At 39.3% G+C, this 18,445-nt stretch overlaps 1 protein-coding gene across 1 annotated transcript in view; it reads right to left on the bottom strand.

Moving 5' to 3' along the window:
• Positions 1-18,445, bottom strand: part of LOC150095635 (dynein axonemal heavy chain 8-like) — a 2,108,518-nt gene that overhangs the window by 773,776 nt on the left and 1,316,297 nt on the right. The gene's annotated exons all lie outside the window — the stretch shown is intronic.

Here is an 18,445-nt window from a genome sequence, read left to right as displayed (position 1 = left end):
TTTAGGTGTTTGCTTTTTACTTTTGTGAATTCTTTTTTTGCTGCAACTTTGGAGATGTGCTGTAGGACAGTCCATATTTCAGGATTTAACATGTTTATTAGTTCTTGTTGTAGAACTGTGAAAGAGCTGTTTAGCTTACTAAGCTCTATGCGAGTAGCGGCGATTTGTTCTCGAAGAAGCGCTAAACTCGCCCGTCGATAAACACGATGTGCCTTTGCCGATTGCAACTTTTCTTTGAATTTCAGAAAAGATGGAATAATATCGTTGTCGCGGCATCGTTTAAGGAAGGCTAACCGGTTCAATTTTCTGGACAATTTCAGTTTCAACTTACCGAACCGTCGCGCTTTGTAAACAATATCTTCTCATCAATATCAATATCATAGCAATGACCAATAACGTGCGACTAGACATAGCAAGTATTATAAACAAGGCTAAGCCTCCAAAAAGCAATATGCCATGTAAGCAAATAACTGCCCTAAAAAGTTATATAATAATCTTCTTCTTCTTCTTCTTCTGCAGCTTCTCCCACTTAAGTGGGGTCACTGTTTATTATGAGTCTCCTCCACACCTTCCTGTCTTGGGCTGTCACCACATCCAAGTTCTTCATCTTCAAGTCCTCTTCTACCAGCTCCCTCCATCTCTTCTTTGGCCGCCCACGCTTCCGCCTTCCTTGCACATCCATCTGCATGACCCTTCTTCCCACATATTCGTCCTCTCTCCTCATCACATGACCAAACCATCTCAACCTTGCCTCCTGTATTTTCGCTCCTAAGTTCGTAACTTTCACTGTTCCCCTGACATAGTCATTTCTCAGATGATCTTTTCTGGTCACACCGCACATCCACCTAAGCATTCTCATCTCTGCTACTTCCATCCTGCTAATGTTATTTTTCCTCAGGGCCACAGTTTCTATAGCATATGTCATAGCTGGCCTCACTACTGTCCTATAAATTTTGCCTTTCAGATTGATCGGCACCCTCTTTTCACATAACACTCCAGCCATCTCCCTCCAGTTCCTCCAACCTGCTTGTATCCTGCATCCCACTTCCTTCTCACCTCCTCCATCTTCTTCCACTGTCGAACCTAAGTATCTAAAGTCTCTCACCTTCCTGATGACATTTCCTTCCAGCTCCAGGTCTGTCTCCTGGCCACCAGCCACTGCGCAACACATATACTCTGTCTTACTTCTGCTCAGTCTCATACCTCTCTCTTCCAGTACTTTTCTCCATCTTTCCAGTTTAGTTTCCGCTTCTTCTCTTGAATCTACACACAGCAAGATGTCATCTGCATACAGCATTGTCCAAGGTGCATCTTCTCTCACCTCCTCTGTTACCACCTCCATCACAATATTAAACAGAAACGGACTTAATGCTGACCCTTGATGCAAGCCAACTGTTACTTGAAAACTTTCTGTCTGTCCCAAACAGGTCCGAACACTTGTCTTCACATTTCTGTACATTTCGTGCACCAACCTGACATATTTCTCCGGCACCTTCTTCTCCCTCAGACACCTCCAGACTTCTTGCCTTGGCACTCTATCGTATGCTTTCTCCAGATCAATAAATACCAGATGTAGCTCCCTTTGTTTCTCTCGATATTTTTCCATCATCTGTCGTAACCCAAAGATAGCATCTGTTGTTGATCTACCAGGCATGAAGCCAAATTGTTCCTTTGCAATCTCCACCTCCTCCCTCAATCTACCATCAAGAACCCTTTCTAGGATCTTCATTGTGTGGGACATCAACTTTATTCCTCTGTAATTTTTACAGTCTTGTGCATCCCCTTTACCCTTGTAGATGGGAACAAGAGTACTCTCCCTCCATTCCTCGGGTATATTTTCCTGTTGGCAAACTTTCATGAACAGGTCCCACAGCAGGTCAATTCCCTCTTCCCCCAGTGCCTTCCATGCCTCCACTGGAATTCTGTCGGGGCCCACCGCTTTTCCATTCCTCATCCTCTTCATGGCCTCCGTCACTTCCATTCTACTGATGTTCTGCACCATCCCCTCAGAAGGCTGCCCATCTCCTCTGTGAGTCCTTGCATTTTCCTCATTCAGAAGTCCCTCAAAGTATATTTTCCATCTGTTTCTTATGTCCACATCCCTCCATAATACTCTTCCTTCAGCATCTTTGATCTGCCTCACATGTAAGATGTCCTTAGCTGCTTTATTTCTACATTTCGCTAGTTGGTAAATTTTTCTCTGTCCTTCCTTTGTTTCTAATTGATCATACAGATCTTGATATGCCATGGCCTTCACCTGTGCCACAACTCTCTTGGCTTCTTGCTTTCTCTCTTTGTACACCTCTCTGTCCTCAGTTATATAATAATAAAAATATTATTATTACAAAAGCCGATAAAGGAAATGCAACAGTTATCACGAAGAAAGAAGAGTATAACAGAAAAATGCAAGATCTCATATGTGACAGTTCCACATATCAAATTATACATCGAGACCCTACGATGTCGCAAAAGAAAAAAGTCCGAAAATTACTGAAAAAAGTGACATCATGGCCCAAAGAAATCATCAGGAAAATAAAACCAATTCATGTTAAAACACCCCGTATTTATGGATTACCAAAAATCCACAAAACTAATATTCCCCTACGCCCCATAGTTGATACCATAGATAGTCCCACATATAAACTGGCCCGGCATTTAGCTAAGTCGCTTGCCCCTCTTACTGGCAACTCCTCTACTTTTGTAAAAAATTCAATCCATTTCAAAACACTGGTTAAAAATCTAATCCTAAAAAATTCAGACATAATGGTTAGTTTCGATGTCACCTCCTTATTTACCAATGTACCACTTATAGACACTCTTTATTTAATCAAGTCTAAATTTCCCCCAGATATTTTTGAATTATTTCAATTTACCATGAATGCAGGTTACTTTACATGGGGGGGGGGGTTCTACAAACAGATTAATGGTACTGCTATGGGTTCCCCCCTCTCTCCCCCGTTAGCAAATTTTTACATGGAACACTTTTAAAACAAAGTACTTACCACAGCTACATACAAGCCACAAGTGTGGTTGCGCTATGTAGATGATGCGTTTGCCATCTGGCCCCATGGACAAGACACTTTGGATGCTTTTGTCACCTACCTAAACAGTCAACACCCCAAAATTCACTTCACAGTAGAAAAAGAATCAAATAACAGTTTACCATTTCTTGACACATTAGTCACCCGCCTTTCAGATGGATCACTATCTTTTTCTATTTACAGAAAGCCTACACACACAGGAAGATACCTACATAAACAATCACATCATCATCCAGTCCAACAGTATGGCATTTTAAAAACACTTACACACAGAGCCAGAGCCATTTGTTCTAACGATACAGCTCTGACCACTGAACTCCAGTACCTGCGCCATACGTTCTTAGCCAACGGCTACAATCCCTACAAAATAGATAAAATACTACATAGGCCCATTACTCTGCCCTCCCCTAATACACAAGAATACAACATGACCATTTCTATTCCCTATATCAGAGGTACATCGGAAAAGATAGCCAAAGTATTGTTGAAACATGGCCTTCACACCACCTTCAAACCTCATGTCAAGCTGGCAACTCTGATCCGCTCGCCCAAGGATAAACTTCACCCTTTAGCACACCCAGGAGTGTATGAAGTTCCATGTGACTGTGACTTGGCCTATTATGGGCAAACAGGAAGATCAGTGAACATCCGCCTGGAAGAACATGAAAGATACATTCGCTACTATTACTGTGGCAAGTCGGGACTGGTAGACCATGCTTTGGACACTTCTTCACACAGGATTAGATGGAGGAAAACGAATGTGCTATTTAGGAGTCGTTATAGATCTGGAAGATTATTTTTTGAGTCAGCAATGGCTTTGAAGAATTCTCCCAACCTTAACAAATATGGTTGCATTAATTTTCCAAAAATTTGGGAGACAGTTATCCTAAGAAAAACTCCTGGATAACTGCTGTTTTTTTTTTTTTTTTTTTTTTTCGTTAGAGGGCGCCAAAAATAGGACTTTAGATCTTTTGTCTTTTGCAATTATATTGTTTCACTCACTCACTGTCGCATTTACATGTGTGTTGTGCTCTGATGATGCTGAGTTGAAAATCAGCGAAATATCAGCGTTAATAAAACATCTTTGTTGATAAAAGCGTTTGTGGTGTTGTTAATACCGTCAAAAATAAGCCTGCCCTATTCCTTTAGTATTCAAAATTTTCCAGAATGAAATACCACAATAAAGTGTTCATTGAACAATTCCACTGTGTCCTTTGCATCAGTCACTCTATTCCCATTTTTTTCTGACAGTGTCGTTCTTCCACAATCGTCTCCTATTTGCCACATAAAGAAAGATTACCTTAGGATTTTCGCTGGATCTCAGGCAATCACTTCTCATATTCCATTTTTGCCTTCCTTACCAAAGTAGTCACTCTCCTGCTCTGAGTCATATATTCTTTATGCAACTGCCATCCACCATTCTCCTCATATCTCTTCCATAACTTCTCTTTTATACTTGTAGTTCCTGTTTGATATTATTTGTTATCCAGATTAATTACACCAAATTGTGTTCTCATCTTTACTCATGGTATACAACTTGCTATTGCAGCTAATTAATATTGTTTTACATTTTCCCAAGCACTATAATAAATTTAGTTTAATCCTTTATCCAAGTGTAAGCAAACAAAGTTTGTGCCTGAAGTATCTTCAGGATGGAGGCAACTCGTGGTAAAGGTGGACAAAGCTCTCATCACTCCTTGTCTTAGTATTTCCCATAATGCAAAGTACATCTCCTTGTGGACATGTATAATGCTATGCATTAAGGGAAGAGCCACTACCCAGACCGGTTTCGAGCTTTATTGAGGTCTGGTCAGTGGGAACCAGACCCAGAGGTAGTGATACTAAGGTGGAAGCAATGGAGAAGTCATGTTTACCTATATGAGTTGCCAAAAGGCTCACCCTGATGATATCTCACCCTTCCAATTCCTCCATCCATGGTACTGCCCTATGCTGATATCTAAGACTGTTTTAATGAACTGCCTTATAATTCCACATACATTCCTTTCTCTTTGATACTTCTACATGTATATTCATCATCCAAGTCAAACTATATGGTCACTCTCTCCAACTAGGGGCAGAGATGATATTTTAGTTATAATCAGATATTATGATGCTATAACCAAATCTAAAACTCTTCAACTTCATGTATTCATTCTACTACATATTGCCTAACACGTTTATCCCTCAAGAATTCCAGAAATTCCATTCCCTTACTAATACATGAAGTTTCCTCTTCTCAGTTTATACTGCTGTAATGAAAATCTCCAAAAACAAAAATTCTTTTTGCACTCGCCAAACTCAACTGCCTTAACATCTCCTACTCTTCACCCTCTATGCTTCTTGGCTTATAGCAACACTCCACTAAATATCCTGTCCTATCCACCTCAAGCTCACACCACATGTTTTCAAAACCACTAGTACCATTGCCCTCCAAATCCTACACTCTAATAAGACATAAATAATCATAAGCAGTACTCACCACTGCATTTGCCTTTACTATCCTATTGAAAAATGATATACTGTGCTACTTCTATTCCTATCAGTATATTATCTTCCGGCAACCACATCTCAGAGATCCCAATAATCACTGGTCAGGCTGATGCAATCAATGCCACCTATTCATACCACTTATCAGATACGAGAAGTCACATCTAATAAGTGGTATCAGTGAAACTTGTTATATTATTATTATTATAATAAGAGCACCTCCATGGAGTCTGAACACTCATCATGGGAGACCCAATCTATCATACCTCTCCTTGAACCCACTAACAGACAAAGCACTCACAACTAATTCTGGCACCCCCTTTCCACTCATTTGCCACTCTCCAAGCAAAAAATCTAGCTCTCACACCCCTACTGACAACACCTTTATTCAACTTCCAAGTATGACTCCTTTTTCTGGTCCCTCTAGAGAAGTGCTGAAACATTTTCCCTGCATCTATTCTAAAAAATCCTTTACGCAACTTAAATGTTTCTATCATATCCTCTCTTTTTCTCCTGCAATCCACACACCTTCAATCTATCCTTATAGGGAAAATTCCAAAGGCCACTCACCATCTTGGTCACTTGCCTCTGAATCCTCTCCACTGCTTCCTCATTCCAAGAAACCCAGGGACCAGACTGGAACACAGTAATCCGGATGTGGGCATATCAAGGCCTTATAAAGAGGAATAACAACTTCCTTTTCTCTACTTGTTAATGTGTTCTTCAATGTCAAGTAATAGGCTTCCTTACCAACCTTAGCAATATGTCCTCTAAACTTTAACTCTCTGTCTGCCACCCCACCCCTAAAACTCTAGCTTCATCTATTTCCTATAAACTGACCCATTATCTTTTGCCCATAACTAACAGCCTATTTAAATCTTCCTGCAAGCTCTATATTACTCTACCTAATTTTGCATCATCAGCAACCAGCTGAATATTTCCTTTCAGGTCATTTCCCATATCATTTATGTACAAAATAAACTGCAATAGTCCCAGGACATTGTGGCACACACCACTAATCACCTGTTTCACCTCGATTCTACCCCTCCATATATCATTATTTGTTATTTCTCCAGAAGTCATGCTCTTATCCACTTAACCAGTGTCATATCCATCCCCATTCGTTCTAATTTGTGTAACAGTGTTCCATGTGGTATTCTGTGAAATATTTTGCAAAATCATCGTGTAGCCATTTCCTTTATCCAACTCAGCTGTTACTCTATTATACAAAATTAGTAAATTACTAAGGCATGACCGGCCTTTCACAAAACCATGTTGATCCGCATACAGTATCATATTTTTATCTATCCATTCTTGAAATCTCTTTTATACCATCTTTTATTCCCCAGTTTTTCTCGTACTTTTACAACCATCCCCGAGATACTGATTTGCTACTGTAGTCTTAGAGTCTCCCTTATGCAATGGAATAATTTTGCTTTCTTTCCACTTGGAATTCTACAGCTGAGAATTAAAATAAATAGCTTAATCAAAAGCATTGCCAGTTCCTTTGCACATTCTCGCAAAACCCTAGCTGATATCCCATCTAATCCCACAGCTGTATTTACATTGAGATTCTTCAATATCTTTAGATCCTCCAATTCATCCCCCCTCTGTTTCTACATTAGTGTCTGTCACATAGGTTAAAGCAGTAACCTCACTTGGAAGATATATGCTTGCAAAGTGGTCACTCAGTATCTGAACTATTTTATCCACTTCTGTCTCCTAGTGACCATCATCACTCATTAAGATTAATCTTCTATAGTTAGTCTACCTCTTACTTGCCACATAATGAAATAACTCTTTGGAATTTCCTTTGGCCTGCTCGGATAAATTGTTCTCATAATCTGATTTTGCTTTCCTTGCCATGCTGGGTACTTTTCTCTTTTTATACCATCCACAGCATTTTCTTCTTCTGCAGCTCATGCTTAATGATATTACTCATCCATCTAAGTCCTATCCAATTAACCCTCCTTACCCTAGATATACAATTTAATACTGCTTCCTCTAGATGACCCTTAACTATATGCCATGCACTACTAACATCCTTACCCTGCAGTGTTTTATGCCATGGTACAGATTGAAGCTTTTTCCAATGCATGTCATAATCACCTGCCTTGTAATCCCACAAAAACTCTTTCTTGATAGAATATTCCTCATGTTTTACAATATCTCAAGTCACCACCACATGGTTGCTTTCCAATCGGAGGAAATGTTCTCACCTTGGTTATGGATAGCTCTTGTGATCCTAAGACCAGGTCAAATACTTTCCCATCCCTAGTCCCCTCTATGACATGCTGCCTTAAGTAATTATCCTTCAGCAGGTGTATAGATTCTATTTCCTTTCTACCATGTGTTCTCTCTTCCTTCTAGTCTATATCTCCATAGTTGAAGTTCCCATAATAATCACTCAACCTATACTCATTTTACTAATTTGGTGATGCATGTCTTCCAGATCATCAGTCGAACTCCGTAGCCTAAAGCAATAACCAACTGTATATTTTGTCTTATTAGTCTTAATCTCACACCAGATTGCTTCAAATAAACAGCTACCTTATTGCTTGTCTCCTATTCTTCCAATTCATCTGCCATGATCAGCAGTAGTCTGCCCCCATCCTATTTTCTCTATCCCTGAAAATACTAAACACTTCACATTCTATCCCTGTAAATACATCATCGGCTGTTAGCCAAGTCTCACTAATGCCTATAACTTTTGGCAAGGTTACACTAACCAATGCCAAAAACTCATCCCTCTTGTTCCTGATACTTCTGGCATTAATATTTACCTGAATATAACTTTCACTTCCCCCCCAAATTAAAGTTAAAAAATCATGAGATATATGCAGGGATTTTCGGAAACTAAAGGTTTTCAGGAAAAAACTAAATCAACATTTATAATTAAATCCTCAATATTCATTATAATTCATAATTGTTCAATTATTTATAAAATGATTGCATTTAAATTTTAATTATCAATGTTATTTATGCGATCAACTGCTCACCTTCATCAAGCAATATATTTGAATTTTTTTAGTGGGAATGCTTCTGAAATTAAATTAATTATTTCTGGCAAAATCATGTCCCAAGCTCTCAAATTCAAATTGCACAATAGTTCTAATGATGGTCTCTTAATCTTAGTCCATCCCCATGCAATCTAAGATCGAATAGAAGTCAACGCTCTCTCACTCCCATATTTCCTCTACTGGTTGCTTCCGTCTCTATGCAGATGATTGGTGTGGTATTAACAAAAGATCGAACAACTCAATGAAAAAGGCAAACTGACAATTGTTGAGTTGAAATGCTGATTCCCTTTAACATAATTCCAAATTATCTGAAACTGCCATAATTCCTCAAGGGCTCACTTTAGTGAGTATGAGCATGGCAAACTCGAGGTACCTGATGCTGGACCATGCCTTACTTCATGTAATATACATCTGTTATATTATCTGTAGACTGGTCCCTCCCCTTCTTGCTCATTCTCCCCCAATGCTATTAGAGTACTTGAGGGCTAGGGGTGAATCTTTTCTATCTTGCTAAGTCATTTCATCTTATGCAGCCACCGAAGGAGGCAAGCTAGCCTCAATAGGGGCTGCTCCCAAGACCGTATAGGGGGTGACGTCAGGAAGGGCATCTGGTTGTAAAACTTCACTGCCAGCTCTAGCTATGATCTAATGAGTCAAAGAGAAAGTGATAAAAAGGCTAGGGTGTACCCCTTAAGCGATGCGCAGCCACATCGCCCTACAGCTGCAAGAAGTGGACGAGGGCTACCGCATCAAGGGCGGGTGCAGTTAAAGAAGCGAGCCCAGCAGGTGAAGAGAGGTGGCAGACATGATGAGGAAGTTGGACATTTTATGTGTGCAGGAGACAAGGTGGAAGGAAGTGGGAGATGGATATAAATTGTTCTACTCTGGAGCGAATAAAGAGGGAAGAAATGGCGTCGGAATTGTGGTGTGTGGCAGAATGAAGGGTGAAGTGCTGGAAGTGGGTAGAAGGAACAACAGGATCATGCGAATGAAATTGGATCTTGGAGAAGAGCAAGTGGTCGTCTTATGTGTATATGCCCCGCAAGTTGGCTGTTCAGCAGAGAAGAAAGATGAGTTATGGAACGTGTTAGATGAAGAAATGAGGGAACTGAAAGAAAACGAATGGTGATTGTTGGAGGAGACTTGAATGGACACATAGGCAGACAGAATAGAGTCTGCGAAAGGGTGCACGGTGGCCATGGGGTGGGAATGATGAACCAGTAAGGAGAGAGGATTGTGAACTTTTGCAGTAGCGTTTGATATGGCAATTGTGAAATCGTTTTTCTACAAGGAAGAACATTTGATAACATTTAGAAGTGGTAACAACAGTTCACAAATTGACTACATTTTGACTAGAAGAAAACAACTTAAGGTTGTGACAAATTGTAAGGTAATTCCAACAGATCAAGTGGTACAGCAACACCAACTGCTGTGCACAGACTTTAAAATAAGATCAAAGATAAGAACCCCTGGAATGAAGACAATTAAGTGGTTTCAAGTGCTGACAAGAGACATCTGGAAAGATTAGAGAGCTGAAGGAGGGTTAGTGGTGGAATAATAATGTACAAGAAGCAGTGACAGCTAAGAGGCAAAGCAGAAGTGGAATCAGACAAAGAGGCATACTGAGAAAGAAAGCAAGAAGCCAAGAGAGTTGTGGCGCAGGCAAAGGCCATGGCATATCAAGATCTGTATGATCAATTAGAAACAAAGGAAGGACAGAGAAAAATTTACCAACTAGCAAAATGTAGAAATAAAGCAGCAAAGGACATCTTACATGTGAGGCAGATCAAAGATGCTGAAGGAAGAGTATTATGGAGGGATGTGGATATAAGAAAACAGATGGAGAAATATACTTTGAGGGACATTTGAATGAGGAAAATGTGAGGACTCACAGAGAAGATGGGCAGCCTTCTGAGGGGATGGTGCAGAACATCAGTAGAGTGGAAATGAAGGAGGCCATTAAGAGGATGAAGAATGGAAAATCGGTGGGCCCAGCAGGATTCCAGTGGAAGCATAGAAGGCACTCGGGGAAGGGGGAATTGACCTGCTGTGGGACCTGTTCATGAAAGTTTGCCAACAGGAAAATATACCCGAGGAATGGAGGGAAAGCACTCTTGTTCCCATCTACAAGAGTAAAGGGGATGCACAAGACTGTATAAGAATTACAGAGCAATAAAGTTGATGTTCCACACAATAAAAATCCTAGAGAGAGTTCTTGATGGAAGATTGAGAAAGGAGGTGGAGACTGCAAAGGAACAATTTGGCTTCATGCCTGGTAGATGAACGACAGATGCTATCTTTGGGTTATGGCAGATAATGGAAAAGTTTAGAGAGAAACAATGGGAGCTACATCTGGTGTTTATTGATCTGGAGAAAGCATACGATAGAGAGCCGAGGCAAGAAGTCTGGAGGTGTCTGAGGGAGAAGAAGGTACCAGAGAAATATGTCAGGTTGGTGCAGGAGATGTACAGAAATGTGAAGATGAGTTCGGACCTGTCTGGGACAGAAAGTTTTCAAGTAACAGTTGGCTTGCATCAAGGGGCAGCATTAAGTCCGTTTCTTTTAATATTGTGATGGAGGAGATGAGAGAAGATGCGCCTTGGACAATGTTGTATGCAGATGACATTTTGCTGTGTGCAGATTCAAGAGAAGTGGCAGCGGAACTGGAAAGATGGAGGAAAGTACTGGAAGACAGAGGTTTGAGACTGAGCATAAGTAAGACAGAGTATATGTGTTGCGCAGTGGGCGGTGGCCAGGAGACAGACCTGGAGCTGGAAGGAAATGTCATCAGGAAGGTGAGAGACTTTAGATACTTAGGTTCAACAGTGGAAGAAGATGGAGGGGCTGAGAAGGAAGTGGGATGCAGGATACAAGCGGGTTGGAGGAACTAGAGAGAGATCTCTGGAGAACTATGCGATAAGAGGGTGCCGATCAGTCTGAAAGACAAAATCTATAGGTCAGTAGTGAGGCCAGCTATGATATATGCTATGGAAACTGCGGACCTGAGGAAAAATAACATCAGCAGGATGGAGGTAGCAGAGATGAGAATGTTTAGCTGAATGTGCAGTGTGACCAGAAAGGAATGTCTGAAAAATGACTATGTGAGGGGAACAGTGAAAGTTATGAACTTAGGAGCGAAAATACAGGAGGCAAGGTTGAGATGGTTAGGTCATGTGATGAGGAGGGAGGGCAAATATGTGGGAAGAAAGGTTATGCAGATGGATGTGCAAGGAAGAAGGAAGCGTGGGTGGCCAAAGAAGAGATGGAGGGATCTGGTAGAAGAGGACTTGAAGATAAAGAACTTGGATGTGGCGACAGCCCAAGACAGGAGGATGTCGAGGAGACTCATCATTAACAGTGACCCCACTTAAGTGGGACAAGCTGCAGAAGAAGAAGAAGAAGAAGATCCAAAACTGCCATAACAACATTCACTATCTATTTCTATACGTTTGAAACTTTTTTCCGTGTGCAAACTATATATGCGAAACTTTTTAATTTATTTTTTCGCAAAGTAAAATCAGGGTTGCGAGATATACATGAGGACGAGTTATAATCAAGTAAATATGGTATTCAGAAATGGCAACATCTCTTTATTAAATTTTACTTTCTGACTTGAGTAAACTAATCAATATTTTTGCTTGAGGGACTAGATTTCTCACTGGGTCATTTTCACACTCACTCACTTCATGGGATGCCTTCACACAAACTCGCTTGCTTCCACCCTAATTGCTTAAGTTTTCCCTGAAATTGCCAGCATTTTGAATAAACAAAGCTATCTCCAGAACTTAACACCAAAACCATACAGATGCAGTCCATCAGCATTGTACAAATCCTTCTTTCTTTCCATCAGAGACCACAGATCTACAAATTCATCATTACTTTTCATAATCTATGTATAGACTCATTGTATCTTGGCTATCAATGCCCTCCTCCTCAATTTGCCTCTATCATAGCGTTCTAGGAGATTTACAATCTTTATCCTTTCTTTTAGGCTTACATGGTGATCCGAATGCATTTTTGAAAATTATGGAGACAACTACCGTGTTTGAATAAAAACTTTAGTTTAATATAACTAAAATCTACATTCGACGTTTCGACCTTTATGTCAAGGTCATCTTCTGGAGTGTACAAATATACACAGGAAATAAGCTATACTACAATCAAACTGGTTCGTTAAAGACACTGACCAACCGCAACCACAATTGTTGGCCTGACCTCTGGTGAAAAAAAATAAATAAATAAAAAAAAAAATAAATAAATAAAATAAAATAAAATAAAATAAAAATAAAAAATTATACATCAACTCTAGAGTCCTATTATTAGTGTTGTCTAATATATATATATATATATATATATATATATTAACATCATTCCAGCCAGTTGGTATGGAATGGTTTCTAATACTAGTTACGGATTGGCTAGAGTCCTGACTTATGCTGGATCTTTCATATTAGGTAGGCTGAATGTGTGCCATCCAGATCCTTGGAATTTTCATGCCATCTTTGTTATTGATATTTGGGTGGTTTATCAGGATTTCGCAGGATTCCTTAAATTTCCTTTCGTACCAGGTTTTTTGCGGTGTAAGGAGCAGGTGCTTTTCCAGTTGATTTGGTGTAAGGTGTTGAGTGCGTGGTCTGAGAGGCCTGCTTCACCATAATGGTTATATTTAATGTGTCTAATGTGTTCTTTCTTGCGTATAGGGATTGTTCGTCCTGTTTCACCAATGTATGGTAAGTTACAGGTGCAGCGGATGCAATAGACTCCAGGATGTGCTAATGGGAGGAGAGGATCCTTAGAGGAGCTGAATATGGTTTTAAGTTTAGCAGGTGGTTTAAAGGTGGCATTGAGGTTATAATGTTGTAGTATTCTATTGATTTTTTCTGATAACCCCTTAATGTATGGGATGGCTATGGTTTTACTGTAATTTAGATTCGTTTTTGTTGTAGTTTTATAGAGTATTTTTTTAACAGTATTTTTGTTATAGCCATTATTTATGAATGTGTCACTAATGATTTTTAGTTCTTGTTTCAGGGCTTTCTGGTTAGAGCAAATAGTTGTGGCTCTGTTTTTAAGGGTGTTAATGACTCCATATTTTTGTGATGGGTGGTGCTATGAATTCGTATGTATGTATTGGCCAGTGTGTGTCGGTTTTCGGTAGACCGTGAAGGATAGACTGCCTGAAGGAAGACGTGTAACTAGTGTGTCTAGGAACGGGAGCGAATTTTGGTTTTCGATTTCGATGGTAAATTGTATGCGTTCGTGTTGTTTGTTCAGGTGGCTGAGGTATGTGTTTAGTGTTTGTCGCCCGTGCGGCCAGATCGTGAACATGTCGTCAACGTATCTGAGCCAGACTGTCGGTCGTGGCGTGGCGGAATCAAGAGCCCTTTGCTCAAAGGTTTCCATGTAGAAGTTAGCGATTGGGGGGGGGGGGGATAGTGGTGAGCCCATGGCTGTACCTTCTTTTTTGTAGGTAGAATTTGTTTTGCCACATGAAATAACCGGACTTTAGTACGTGGGCAAAGAGGGCCGTAATGTCGGGCGGAAATTTGTTCTGTAGTAGAATTGTGTCATTGATGGGGACATTAATGAAAAGGGCAGAAACGTCAAAACTGACTAATAAGTAGTCTTTGTCGAGTGTTATGTTTTTGATTTTGTTTATAAAGTGTTGCGTGTTTTTTATGTAGGAGAGGGAATGACCTACCAACTCCTTGAGTGTTGCCGCTAATTTCTTGGCTAGGTGGTAATTGGGACTGTCTATTCCTTCCACGATTGGTCGAAGGGGCACATTTTGTTTGTGTATTTTTGGAACCCCGTATAATCTGGGGTGGCGGGCGTAGTCGGGTTTGAGTTTTTTAACCGTGTCTGGTGGCCAAGAAGTGATGGACTTGAGTAGTTTTTCTGTTTTATCCTTTATCCTTTTTGTTGGGTTATAATTTACCATTTTATATGTGTTGTTATCGGCTACTAGTTGGTTCATGTTCATTTGAAGTATGTATGTTGACCTGTCAAGGACAACAGTGGCACTGCCTTTATCCGCTTTTGTTATTATTATGTTTTGTTTGGCTTTTAATGATTTAATTGCTGCTAATTCAATTCTGTTTTAGTCAGGTTGTTCTGTATGGTTTTCTTAGTATTTAGGACATTACTAGTTTCTAGTCATATTTTATCTGCTATATTGTTCAGTAGGGATCTGATGCCTCTTTCAATGTGGTAGATAAAATCCAATTTGTTTACCTTTTTTGGTGCTATTGCGTAGTTCAGTCCTTTATTCAGTAGCGTAAGTTCGCTGTTGTTCAGGGTATGGCTTGATAGGTTAATCACATGGTTCTTGCTTGTCGGCGGTTGGTCACTCCTTCTCTCCCTTGTTTGTTGTTCATTGTTGTTGTTTATCGGGGAAGAAGTCCTCTGATTGGATGGATTCCTGTGATTGGCCGCCATATTTTGCCATTGTTTCAAACTGTGGAATTTTCTCTCGAGTTTTTCTTCATTCTTTTCTAGGGTATGTTTGGCCGAATTGTCAGTAATTCTTTTAAGTGTTTGTAGAATGTCTGGATTAACATAGTTCGGATTGTAATTTAGAAACCAGATTTTGTGTTGTAGCTAGGTTTTGGCGGGCTGTTTGAATCTGTTCTCTAAGCATTGCTTTTTCTGTGCGGTCATAGATACGGAATGCCTTAGCGGACGTAAATTTCTTTTTTTAGCCTGATGCAGATCAGAATAAGGTTATTGTCTCTGCATCTTTTTAAAAAGGCCAGCCAATTGATCAAGAGAGAAATACGAATCTTTAGCTTACCATAGCGATTGCAGCGCTTGTGGGTATCATTTCCATGGATGATCTGAATCCTTTCTTTTAGGCTTACACGGTGATCCGAATGCATTTTTGAAAATTATGGAGACAACTATCGTGTTGGAATAAAAACTTTAGTTTAATATAACTAACATCTACATTCGACATTTCGACCTTCATGTCAAGGTCATCTTCTGGAGTGTACAAATATACACAGGAAACAAGCTATACTACAATCAAACTGGTTCGTTAAAGACACTGACCAACTGCTACCACAATTGTTGGCCTGGCCTCTGGTGAAAAAAATAAAAATAAATAAATAAAAAAATAAAATAAATAAAATAAAATAAAAATAAAATAAAAAAAATTTTATTTTTATTTTTATTTTATTTCACCAGAGGTCAGGCCAACAATTGTGGTAGTGGTTGGTCAGTGTCTTTAACGAATCAGTTTGATTGTAGTATAGCTTGTTTCCTGTGTATATTTGTACGCTCCAGAAGATGACCTTGATATAAAGGTCGAAACGTCAAATGTAGATTTTAGTTATATTAAACTGAAGTTTTTATTCAAACACGGTAGTTGTTTCCATAATTTTCAAAAATGAATTACAATCTTTACTTTCTCACTCTTCAGTATTGCCTATTTGAACAACTACTTTACATCTTCCAATAATATAATACTTATCTTCTCTCAAATCATTGGTACAAACCAAGACGATTATTTCCTTGGACTTACTCTTTGCATCCAGATGGCGTGGCTAATATAATGAATTTCTGCTCTCGAGAAACACGATTTTGTCATACTTTCATTAAGTACTCCCCACATTATTGAGTCTCCACACATAATTTTCTCCTTAACTTTTTTATATAATTTTCTCCACACATAATTTTCTCCTTAACTTTTACTCTTGCCACTTCTGCAATTTTTCAATTTCGTGCTTTGTCCAACGAAGGATAACATTTAAGCATGCTCTTTCTTTATTGATATCCATTTCATTCTCCTCTATTTCCACAGCGCATGTTTGATATTATTAATATCATTTTCCATCTTAAGATCCAGGAATCCAATTATAGATCCAGTAATGGTCTATTATCTTTGTATACAAATGCTAGACATGTAAGAAACAGGGCAAATGAAATGGTTGCATTAATTCAGTCTGTTCACACAAAAATTGTTGGAATAAGTGACAGATGGTTGGATGTGGATGAAATCCTGACAGGAATAGAGATGGAAGGGTATTGTGTGTTTCGTGAAGATAGAAAGAGTAAAAGGGAGGAGCATGCTATTGATAATAGAGAAAGAGTTATGTTCATAGAAGATAGAGATACAAGAGGAAAAGAATATTTTGTTATAGAGCTGTTAAAGTGGATAGTAGTGACCATGAAATGTATAATTACATTAGCCAAGCAAATAAGAAAAGGGTGATCATTGGGGGAATTTTAATTATGTCATTATACATTGGGATGATGAGGTAGCAACTGGAAGTAAAGAAAATGAGTTTCTCGAGTTTTGAGGGACAACTACCTCAGACAGTATGTAACAGAGGATACAAGAGGATTTAGAGTCTTGGATTTGATAATCTCATCAGAGGATATTATTATAAATGAGGTAGCAAATTACCATCCAGTTGGTGAGAGAGATTATGAAGTGATTACCTGGGTGGTTGCCAGCAGTAAGAGGTCCTCTGTGAGACAAGGATCTATGTAGAACTACAAGGCTGGTGATTATGAGAAGCTCATGGTGAGAAGACAGCTTGCAGGCAAAGCATGGAGTGTGCAGTTGGCTGGAAATGAAATCAATGCTGCTTGGGTGATATTCAAGAATTATATAGTAGAAAGAATGTTTAAATGTATTCCAAGGGTCAGAAGGTTAAATAAGGTAGACGTGAAAAGGATGAATGAAGACATTAAACATGTGATACAGAGGAAAAAGGCATTATGTAGGCAACATAAGAGGAATGGTAATAATCAATTCCATGACGAATACAAAGAACAGGCAAGAAGGGCGACTTGGTTGGTAAGGATAGCAAAAGTTCAGTATGAGCAGCAGTTAATTAATGAAGCCAAAAAGATTCCTAGGGAGTTCTTTCGATATGCAGCCAGCAAAAGAAAAAAGAATGATTATGGAAGGATGACAATGATTGAAGAAAATAGTATAAGAACAACTGCTGCAGAGGATATAGTTGAGATATCTAATGAGCTGTACATATACATCTTTCATTCTTCTGAATGTTCTGGCCTTCCAGAATAGATTTGAATAGATTGAGTGTATGTCACCAACAACAGTACTTTTTTTTTTTTCTATAAATTGTGTGTGTTCTGAAGGCTGATTTCTCTGAATGTGGGATGAAAAACTCCTATTACCATTGTTACCATTGTATGAGTTCGGCTAACTCATCTTCAACTGAAAAAGTCGATATAAGGATTTCCCCTGTCACGATGAGGAAATTTGGGAAATAAAGATGGTATGTAGAATTTATGCTTGGTTGGGGTATATTGTTGGAGGTGGAGGAAATAAGATCTTGGAGTGATGGTGAATTAGGATTTAAAATTTTGAGAACAGATTGCCAAAATTGTGAGAACAACACAATGAATTCTAGGAATGACACCAAGGACACTTGGTATCACTGTCTTGAAGAACTAAGGAGGTTCTTATTTCATTGTATAAGGCCTTGATTAGGCAACACATGGACTACAGTGCAGAGATTTAGTCACTGTACAATAGTCACCATGATTGACTAAGGTAGTTTCTGATTTATGGTATGTTAAATATGAGGAAAGGTTGAGAATGTGTAATTTACAGAGTCTAGTGGATAGGAGGAGGATGGGGGGGGGGTGATATGATAGCGATGTACAAGTTGGTAAGGGTTGTTATTGGATAAAATGTTGGGAGATAGGGGATAACAAAAGGTCATCCCTTTCAGCTGTATATAGAGGGTATGAACAGAGGAGTGATAAGCAGTTATATTTTGCATGCAGAGTTGTGAATGATTGGAATGCCTTGCCTGGGAGTGTGCTGTTTGCAGAGAATTTGAATGTGATTAAGGCAAGATATGATGAGCTGTGTATATGACAAAGGGACCTCCTTGATGAGTCGTTGACTACATGGGG

This window comes from Typopeltis vanoorti, chromosome 20 (assembly GCF_054136105.1).
Source record: "Typopeltis vanoorti isolate ZY-2024b chromosome 20, IOZ_Tvanoo_1.0, whole genome shotgun sequence".
NCBI lineage: Eukaryota > Metazoa > Arthropoda > Arachnida > Uropygi > Thelyphonidae > Typopeltis > Typopeltis vanoorti.
Note: the sequence above shows the minus strand (reverse complement) of the source record. Positions and strands in the feature narration are given on the sequence as shown.